At 49.3% G+C, this 9976-nt stretch overlaps 1 long non-coding RNA gene across 1 annotated transcript in view; it reads left to right on the forward strand.

Moving 5' to 3' along the window:
• The window catches only part of LOC311582319, a 29514-nt gene extending 22050 nt beyond the window's left edge, over positions 1–7464 (forward strand). Inside the window, exon 3 of the long non-coding RNA XR_014774081.1 lies at positions 7352–7464. This is a non-coding gene — a long non-coding RNA (uncharacterized lncRNA). The remainder of the gene's footprint in view (positions 1–7351) is intronic.
• Positions 7465–9976: the final 2512 nt, after the last annotated feature.

The raw sequence follows: 9976 nt of genomic DNA on the forward strand, positions 1-9976 counted from the left end.
ATGCGGTGGTGCACACACCTGTAATCCCAGCACTGGGGGAGACAGAGACAGGCAGATCACTGTTGAGTTCGTGTAAAAATCAAAATGAAATTGAATACCTTCAAGAAGGAAGAACCAGGGCCCAGTCACAATCTGAATAAAGCAAATCCAAAGTCTCACAGTATAAATAACTCACCGTAGCCGGGCGTGGTGGCGCACACCTTTAATCCCAGCACCCAGGAGGCAGAGGCAGGCAGATCACTGTCATTTTGAGGCCAGCCTGGTCTATAAAACAAGTTCAAGACAGCCAAGATAACACAGAGAAACCCTGTCCCGAAAATAAATAAGTAAATAAACAAACAAACAAACTCACCACCCAATTATCTGGGACTCACTCAGGATCTTCTTGTCTCCTTGAAAAGGACTGGGGTCACTTCCTCAGCTCTGCCCTCTGTGGTACACACAGCTTGTTTTCTAGGCTCCAGCTGCCTCCACCGCTGCTGCTGTTCTTAGTGATCATCCCATGGTACTGGCGTCTCCAAAAAGCTGGGGTCTTCTGCTGCAGCTGAGCTGCACTTTCGCCAGTAGCCTCTCCTGTCCTCTCTTCCTCGTTCCAAGCCTCAACTTCTCTTCATGACCTCTTCATTCCTGGGCCCTCAACTGCCACTGAGGCTGCACCTTCACCAATGGCCTCTCTGGGTCTCTCACAGTGCCAGGCCTCAGCTGCTCTCCATGACCCCTTCATGCCTTCAAAACCAGTATCACCTGGGTGAGTCTTAAACTCAGTCAGTGCCAGAGCAGTCAGTGTTAGCTTGAGGTACAACCTTGGCCACTTCTGGAACACAGCTTCCGTATGCTGAGCCTGAGGAAACACTTCCCAGAAGTGGTGTTAATTTCTCCTCAGTCACGGCTGCCTTTTCAGGCCCCAGCTGATCAGAACGACAGAATCTCAACTCAAAATAGCAAATGGCCCTGGCAGGGTTTTGAACTTCCTTCTGAGACTTCACAAGCCAGGCCGCCATCCTCTTACCTGGCCCTCAACACTCTTATCCTCCAAGGCTCCCACAGAACATCCCACTGAGCTCTCAGCGCTCAATGGCCTTTCTTGCTCAAAGTTCCAAAGTTTTTCCACAGCACTCCCCAAAACGTGGTCAGGTCTGTCACAGCAATACCCCATGGCTCTGGTTTCAACTTGTCTTAGATAGGATTTCTATTGCTGTGATGAAACACCACGACCAAAAAAAAAAAAAAAAAAAAAAAAAAACCAAGCTGGAGAGAAAAGGGTTTATTTGGCTTCCACTTTCACTGAAGAAAGTCAAACAGGCTAGGAACCAGGGACGGAGGCCATGGAGGGCTGCTGCTTTAGGGCCTGCGTTCTTATAGAAGCCAGCACCACCAGCCACAGGTGGGTTGGGCCCGCCCCGCCCCGCCCCCATCAATTACTAATTAAGAAAATGCCTAGTAGATGGCAGTGGCAGCACTCGGGAGGCAGAGGGAGGATCTCTGTGAGTTGGAGGACAGCCTTGTCTACAGAGAGAGTTCCAGAACAGCCGGGGCTACTCAGAGAAACCCTGTCTCAGAAAACCAAACAGACAAAAAAAGAAAATGCCTTACTGCGGGGCACATGAACTGTGCCAGCAGGAAACGGACATGGAGCTAGAGTGAGATCAAGATGTGTTGAAACCCCGAAAAATCTCAATCCTGAGACCGGCAGGAGTAAGGATCACTTCCCCCTCCTTGTTCTGTGGCGGCATGCCCCAACGCAGGACCAGGACCAGGACCACCTCCGCCCTCACCTCACAATAATGAGGTAGTCACATAGCCTCCTCGTGCAAATAAAGCACCCACAGCGCCCCAGCCCCAGCCAGGGATATGCATCCACTCTGAAAATCCCTTCGCACTTCCCAAGTTCATATAGCCCTTGTTCACCCCAATCGTCTACAAGCTGTTACTGCGTCGTTGGGAGAGCTCTGAGCTAAAAGGACCATTAACACTTAAAGCGCGCTGTTTCGGAGAAGGCTTTCTCCCCTCTGGCACTCACCGCGGGACTGGGACCCTCAGACCCACCTGCCCAGTAAGCTTCGTTCCTTCCAGCGGGTGCCTGCATGCTCAGGGGCCTGGACGATCCCAAGGGAAGAAGTGGACCCCGGGATTGGACCGACCCCTTAGAGCTGGATCTTACGGAAGCAATTTCTGAATTGAAGTTTCTTCCCTTCAGATACTTCTGGTTTGTGTGTCAAGTTGACATAAGACTAGCCAGCACAGACCCCATCAGCTCATGGGCCATCCCACATACGCATTTAAACCTTGATCCTACCCATGACTGCCATCTTCCCTCAAGGTCAGCATGTGGGGGCTGGGAGGCACGAGCATCTCCTGTCTACTCAAAGTCAATCAAGGACAGTTACTGCTGCCTGTAGCCCTTCTACGGTCTCCACTCACTGCCGGAATGCACTTCTTGACATGGAATAAGGAACGCCTTAGACGAAGACCTTCAGTTTCTCCTACTGCCCAAATTCTACCATCCGAGACCTCTCACCACCCTGATTTCCAGGTCTCCTTCCATCATGGGCACCCTACGGCTGAACAAGGCCTGGCTCAGCGGGCGATAAAGATGACAGTTGGACAGGGGTGTGATGGATTAACGGATGTGAATGTAAAACCATATGATGGACAGACAGATGGCACACATTAGGGTGGACAGACAGATGGAGGGGAGATGGATAATAAGTGGAAGATAATAAATGGATAGACAAATCAGGGGGCGGCTGAGCAAACAGGAAATAACGGAGTAATGGACGGACAGACAGATGAGTGAATGGACAAAGGCATGGGCAGGGGTCAGAACAAACGGATAGCCACTTTTCTTCTTTAGCAGAAATTAGATCAAGGCTGAACCCCAAGTACACTCTAGCTGGAGAGTCCTCACCTGGCCGCAGCAATGCTGTGCCTCTCTCCTTTGTCCTAAGCAGCTGCTGGGACAGGGAGAAAGGCAGGAACGGCCAATACTACCCCCTGGTGGTCACTCTGGGAATGGCCACTGCAGTGCCTGACTTGGCAAGCCTGGAGTGGCTCAGCCAGGTGGAAGCTGGTTATGGAGCAGTGGAAGAGATTGATGCTGTACTGATGCTCTACCTAAGGCTCTGAGACAGTGTGCTGCAGTTGTATGGTACAAGGCACTGATCTCATTGTTCCCTCGAAAGACCCCCTCTTGGCTAAAAGCTGTTAGAAGATGCCTGGAGTGAGTGCCCTGATGACAGAGGCAGGTACCTGACAGTTTAAAATAACAAATCCAAAGGCTTACCACAAGGGGCAGTGGGCCAGCACCCTCACACCTTTCTCTCTCTGCTCTTTCACACCATCCGAAACATCAACCTGGATGCAGCTATAAAAACAAAGTCCCCGAGAGGCCCAGAGGCTTGCCAAGCCAAGGCAAGCAGGTGACAGCCTAAATTTGAGCCCAGCCTGGCTAGGATCCATGCCTTCACCTTTCTGACCCCTGCAGTATCATTGAGAACCTTCTAGTTATCTTGGTGTGAGTACAAATGGGCAACCTCCATGGAGATCAGGGTTCTGGGGGCTCCCTCCCACCCTCACCATCGCAATAAGCAACGGCTTGGATCTCTGCATCAACACTAAGAAGCTGTGACCTTGGGGAAAGCCACTGTGCCTTCCCTTTGTGCTTCCGTTTCCTCCTGTGAGTTACTCGATACAGATTAAGTCTCTTGTGAAAAACAAATGAGCAGATGAAATATCTGTAGATACATTGATACATAGAAAGTCTTTTCTTTGAGGGGAGAAAGTAGAGCACAAAGGAAGAAAGACTGGAATTCTCAAAAGTAGAGATGTCCAGGGCTAGAAAGACGACCCAGCAGTTAAGAGTGATGGCTGCTCTTTCAAGGCACCTGAATTTGATTCCCAGCGTGCATGTTAGACAGCTTACAACCCCCATAACTCCAGCTCCAGAGGGTCTGATGCCCTCTTCTGGCCTCCTTCAGGCAACTGCACTCACACGCATATGCCCACACGTATATTTAGATAATTGAAAATAATAATAATCCTTTTTTTTGTTTTTTTTGGTTTTTCGAGGCAGTGTTATTTTGTGTAGCCTTGGCTGTCCTGGACTCACTTTGTAGACCAGCCTGGCCTCGAACTCACAACGAGTCACTTGCCTCTGCCTCTGGAGTGCTGGGATTAAAGGCATGAGCCACCACGCCTGGCTGTAATAATCCTTTTTTAAAACATAGCAAATTTTTGTTCCATACTATCTCTTATCATTTTTTGAAAACTTGGTGAAGGAAGGGCTGGGAATCTCATGCTTGTACACCATGCACACGGATCCTGAGAGGCACGAGGAACAAAGAAAAGAGGGAGGGGAAGGGTGGGGGCAAGAAGAAAAGGAAAGCAGCAACATCCACTTCCACCAGCCAATAGACCACAAATTCCTGGGGCTCCCCCTCTGCCACCCAGAATGCTGTCCTGCTGCCGGGCTTTGCCTGAGTAACTCACTTAGCACAGTGTGTGTGGGTGTGTTTCACAGATACTTCTTGGTTTAAAGGGCATTGGGCTGTGTCCTCCAGAACTGTTTCCTCTTAGACCCTTTGTGGTAGGCACAGCTTGTCTGGCCACACCCACTTTCATGGGCAGATGGGCTGTGGCCTACATTCTGCACTCACAACAGTGCAGTTAAGGCCAGTCTTGAGACCACGAGGCATCCTGCTGGGATCCTGGGAGTAAAGTAGCTGGGATGAGCACTGTGCCAGGGCTTTTCATTGGCTTTAAAATTAATGAATATGCTAATTTGCTTCTAGTACCTGCAAGCCCTTCTGGGTTTTTTTGGTTTTGTTTTTTCTTCCTTCCTTCCTTTCTTTCTTTCTTTTTTTTTTCTTTCTCCTCCCCCCCCTTTGTGTATATTTGGTTGTTTGAGAAGTTTTGTGTGAGTATTGTTTCTGAAACAGGGTCTTACTATGCATCCCTGGCTATGCTGCAACTTATCATGTAGACCAGGCTGGCCTAGAACTCACAGAGAACCACCTCCTACTGCCAGCGCTGGGATCAAAGGCATGTGCCGCTAGACGGGGCCTGGTTTTAATTTTTGAGGTTTTTGAATATTATTTTCTGTTAGTCTCACTTTTTTTTTCTTTTCTCTCCTTGCCTTTAAAAAAAAATTTGAGCTTTAGGCTGGAGAGTAGGCTCAGTGGTTAAGAGTATTTGCTGTTCTTGCAAAGGACCAGATTCAATTCCTAGCACCCGCACATAGTGGCTGAACCATCTGTAACTCTCTAGTTCTAGGGGACATCTGAGGTCCTCTTCTGGCCCCCATGAACACAAAGCACTCACGTGGTGCACAGACAAACATGCTGACAAAACCCATACACAGAAAGTAATAAGTATTTTTAAAGATTTACTTACTATGTATACAATATTTTGCCTGCATGTATGCCTTCGGGCCAGAAGAGGGCACCAGATCTCATTATAGATGGTTGTGAGCCACCATGTGGTTGCTGGGAATTGAACTCAGAACCTCTGGAAGAGCAGCCAGTGCTCTTAACCTCTGAGCCATACCTCCAGCCCTAAATGAGTTTTTTTTTTTTAAACTGAATTTTATTTATTTTCTTTTCCTATACCACTTTTCCCTCCCCCAGAATAAAAATGTATATACTTCAGTTCTATTTCTTTAATTGTTGCCCTTGAAGTCTTGCTATACACATTTAAATAGCAACATCTAGGTGTATTAGCCCACTTTCCATAGTTATAATAAAATACACCAGTCCGGTTTTTTTGTTGTTGTTTGGTTTTTGTTTTGTTTTGTTTTGTTTTTACACAAGGAGATTCACTTAGCTCATAGTTTGGGGGTAAAAAATCCAGAACTGGGTGGTTGCACTGATCCACCCTCTGGTGACAGCCTTGAGGTAATAACAGGATCGTGTGCAGAAGAGATCATATGATAAGACAGAACAGAAAAGAGGAGGATCGGCGCTTCCTCTATCTCATAACCCCTCTGCGCGTGCCCTGCCCACTCCTGCCTGTGAAGAAAGGGAAGAAAAAGCAGGGGAATGGGAAGTTCAAGGCCATCCTGGGTTGCATGGCGAGTCTGAGTGCCATTGCGAGACAATGACAAAATAACCCACTTTCTAGGGAATTGACTGGGCTTCCGTGGGCACCGTATGAATCCCTGTCAAGACCGCACAGGGCACCCGGCTCTTAGTATGTGAGCTTTGGGAGGGAATACAAGTCGTACGCAAACCACGGCATTAATATCAATGTGCTGACACCCTTTGTAAGCCTCTGACCATTGTAGCCCTCTTTTCTCCCCGCTTGACTTAGATTCTATTCTCTGGTATTTCAGATCTGTCTGTCTTTAACAAATGAAGACACTGTTTGACACACATGAGTATAACAGGCCTTGCCACCCCACTCCATCCCCCACCCCCCATTTTCTATGCCCACTGTTTCTTCTTGTGACTTGGGGTGATCTTCTGGAATCCCTTTCCTTACTGAAGTGTGCTCTGAAATCTCTTTAATTTGCTCTCGGCTTTTATTTACATTTAAATGTTAAAAGGAGCATACTTTCCTTTGTGTCTTAGTTTATGAAAAGGCTGTTGCTGCAGGCAATTCTAGCTGACACTGCCCTGTTCCCCTCTCTTTGGGGACCTCAGTGCAGTCTCCTCCTCAAACGGCACACTGTGCTTTCTCACTGACTGCTCTCCTCACTTCTCTGCCTGGAGTTCTTCGGAACTTCTCTGAAGTTTCCGTCAGATGAGCAAAGTGCAGGCTCATTTTTCAGGTGTCCTCCTTGAGATGCACCATGCTCCCTGGTTCTGTGGGTCGGCTTTTCGTCACTTCGAGAAAGCTCTTTACTGCTGTGTCTGTCCCAGTCCTTTTACTTTCCTCTTCTGGGACTCCACTGTGAGTTTTTTCTGATGCTGTTCTCTGAGCCTCTGTCACTCTTCCGCATTGTGTCTCTTGTCTCTTTATAAAGCAACTCCCAACTCCCAAACCTGTTTGGTTAGTTGAATTTCAGAGAATTGTGTTTTATTTCTAGAAGGTTCCATTTTGCTGCTGTTGCTCCTCCCCTGCCCCTTCTTCCTCCTTCTTCCTCTTCCTCTTTCTCCTCCTCTTCTCCTTTCTCCCCACACCCCCCCCCCCACACACACACTGTCTTTACTGGTCTTATGTACACATCCTGTCACTGCAGCTTTTCTTTCTTTCAGCGTCTCCTGTGGCCTCTTGCTGCTCTGTGCTCTTCCTTTGTGTTCTGTGCCCTACCCCTCATGGCGACTCACATGTGATTTGGGAAGATGGATACGGAACCCTTTTGCTTGATCTTACAGAGCAGAGCCTCCTAACCTAACCTAACTGTTTCCTCCAGGTTGAGAATGCTGAACCCAGGACCACCCGAGATTAATCTCATAGGATGCTCACCTTCCCATCCTCCCTACTCTTGGATCCCCCAAAGTTCACTCTCACCACCTGGGAAGATGGCTTTGGGGAAGATGACCCCACCAATGACCAGTTCGGGTCAGCTCATCGACTCTCTCCTACACCCCCGAGCCCAACATCCCAGCATGTCTCTAATGAAAGCAGGGTTTCGGCCCCCCACTTCTCACCTTCTTTTATGTTTTTTCACAGTACATGGTACCAGCTGTCATATCTTATATCCGTTTGCTAAACTGCTTCTTGTAGGACACCCCCACACTAGAATGTGATGACTTGTTCATTTATATATCCTTAGCAACTAGTGCAGTGCCCAAAATATAAGTGCTAACCCATTATATGATGGATGAATGGGCAAACGAGACACAGCACCTGTCTCCAAAACGCTCTCCGTCTGGCAGCTGAGCCAGACAGGGACAGTTGCAAGACAGGGAAATAACTTCCGCTATCGGGGGAAGGGAGTGGAAAGAAAACTCCATCCAGACTGGAGATCAGGGGCAGAGGGAGTTGGGGATGGACCAAGCTGAGATGCTAAGGCTGCGTAGCCACCATTTCACAAATAAAAGGCATCGGAGGAGGGGCGGGGGAGAGGGGATGTTCCAAAAAAAGACCAGCCCAAACATGAGAAGGATGCTATCTGGGGAAATGAAAGCTGTTTGGTGTGGCGAGACTGAGGAAGGGGAACTGGGCTGGAGAGAAAGAGAGGTCACAGGTCAGGGCCCCCTATGCTCCCAAGATCCATAGATAGTTTGGCAGTGAGGAGGAGGAAGATGTGGGATGGTTTCAGCTGCGGAGAGAACACGCTGGGGCTGCCGAGAAGGGGGTTCCCTCAGCTCCTAAGGAGGCAAAGAGGCTGGTTCTGAGCCAGTGCAGTGGGGCCTGGTACAGCAGGGCCCCTTGGGATTTCTGTTGGTGGCTACTGCTGGCAATAGGAAGGACACACCAGGTCGGTTGAGTGAGTGGGTGCATTTGACGGATAGAGGGGGGGTGCTCAGTTGGTATTGGATGGGGTGACTTGAAAGATGAAGAGCCCATGCCCAGACTCCTGAGCCAATCCTTGTTAATTAAGGTTGGATTTAGCAAGAATAAAGACAGCTATATGGGCCATGCGGCTGAATTTGAATTTCAGATAAACGAGTAACTTTTTAGTGTCAGCATGCCTTCAAAAGTACAATTCCTTTGCATTGCCTAGAGTTCTCTTTTCAACAGACCCCACGGCCTTCCTGACCCCACAAGCACTGTCAGCCCTTCACCAAGGGCCTCCTCGGAGCCCTCCTCTGAGCAGCATGCCCAAATCCTAGACTCTCGTGTCTTCCTGTCAGGCTGGAAGCTCGGAAGCTGGTCTACCACCTCGGCCGAGTCTGTTGGGAAGACCGAAGTACAGCTAAAGCCAACCCAGCAGCCTACACCTACCTTGGCTGCCCTGACTCCCCACCTCCACTGGGGTGTTTTCATGAAGTGCTACCCCAGATCCTGGGCCCCAGTGGGGCTCAGAGCCACAGACTTAGGGCTGTCAGTGTGGACACATCCTCCTTTGGGTGGCTGTGGGCTTACTTGTTCTGACAGGCCAGGCCCTGCTTTCATCTGGGCCACGCCCCCCCCAAACCTGGTCATCCAGATTCCCATGATCCCTCAGCACCCTCTGCCTGGAACCAGAGTGGGAAAGAGAGCTTCCCTGTGGTGCAAACATGGAGGTTTTGAGAAAGATGCCATGCATGGACCAATGGAACTTGGGGTGGAGACATGGGTCGCCCTGCAGTTACGCTGTGTATGGAGCATTGCTGGCACAGGAGGGGCAGGAAGGGCTGAGCAAGGCCCTCCTCCATGAAAGGTGGGGGAGGGGGCCCTAAAACAGGAATGGAAAGACAAGCCTCAGGAGGAGCAGTGGGGGTCAAACAGCACCAGCCTTGGTACCTCACTAGCTTGCCTTAGCTGACACTGTTAACAGTAACGGGCTGAAGAGGTGGTTTAGTGCATAAGGCCTTGTGTGCACATGCGGAAGGACCTGAGTTCAGATCCTAGTACCTATGTAAAAAAATCTAAGTACGCTCATATGAACCTGTAACCCCAGCACTGGCTGTCAGCCTGCCTCTACGTTTAGTGAGCCAGCTCAGGGCGGATAAGGTGAAGGACACCCAAACTCCTTCTCTGGCTTCAGTACACACATGCCAGAGTGCTGCACCTGCGCACACACACACACACACACACACACACATACACACATAAAAAAAAGAATAAATATAATACAAATCTAATGACAGCAATGACCTTCTACTAAGGCTTCACTGGGTAAGACTTAAGTGGATTCTTTCTTTCACTGAATCTTCCAAAGCGTTGCTCCTGTTGTCCCTGCTGTAGATGGGGAGACTGAGGCACAAAGAGACTGAAGAACTTGTCCACAGCCACAGAGGTGGCATCTGAACCCAGGCAGTCTGGCCCAGAGCCTGTACCACTTGCTGGCTACTGAGGAGCTAAAAACATGACCCAGAAAGGCACAGGACCCCCTGGGAGGATGGGGGTCCAGCTCTGATTACCTTACTACAGGGATGTGTCTGATGGC

Source organism: Acomys minous, assembly GCF_964271855.1.
Source record: "Acomys minous genome assembly, chromosome: 14".
In the NCBI taxonomy this organism is placed as follows: Eukaryota; Metazoa; Chordata; class Mammalia; order Rodentia; family Muridae; genus Acomys; species Acomys minous.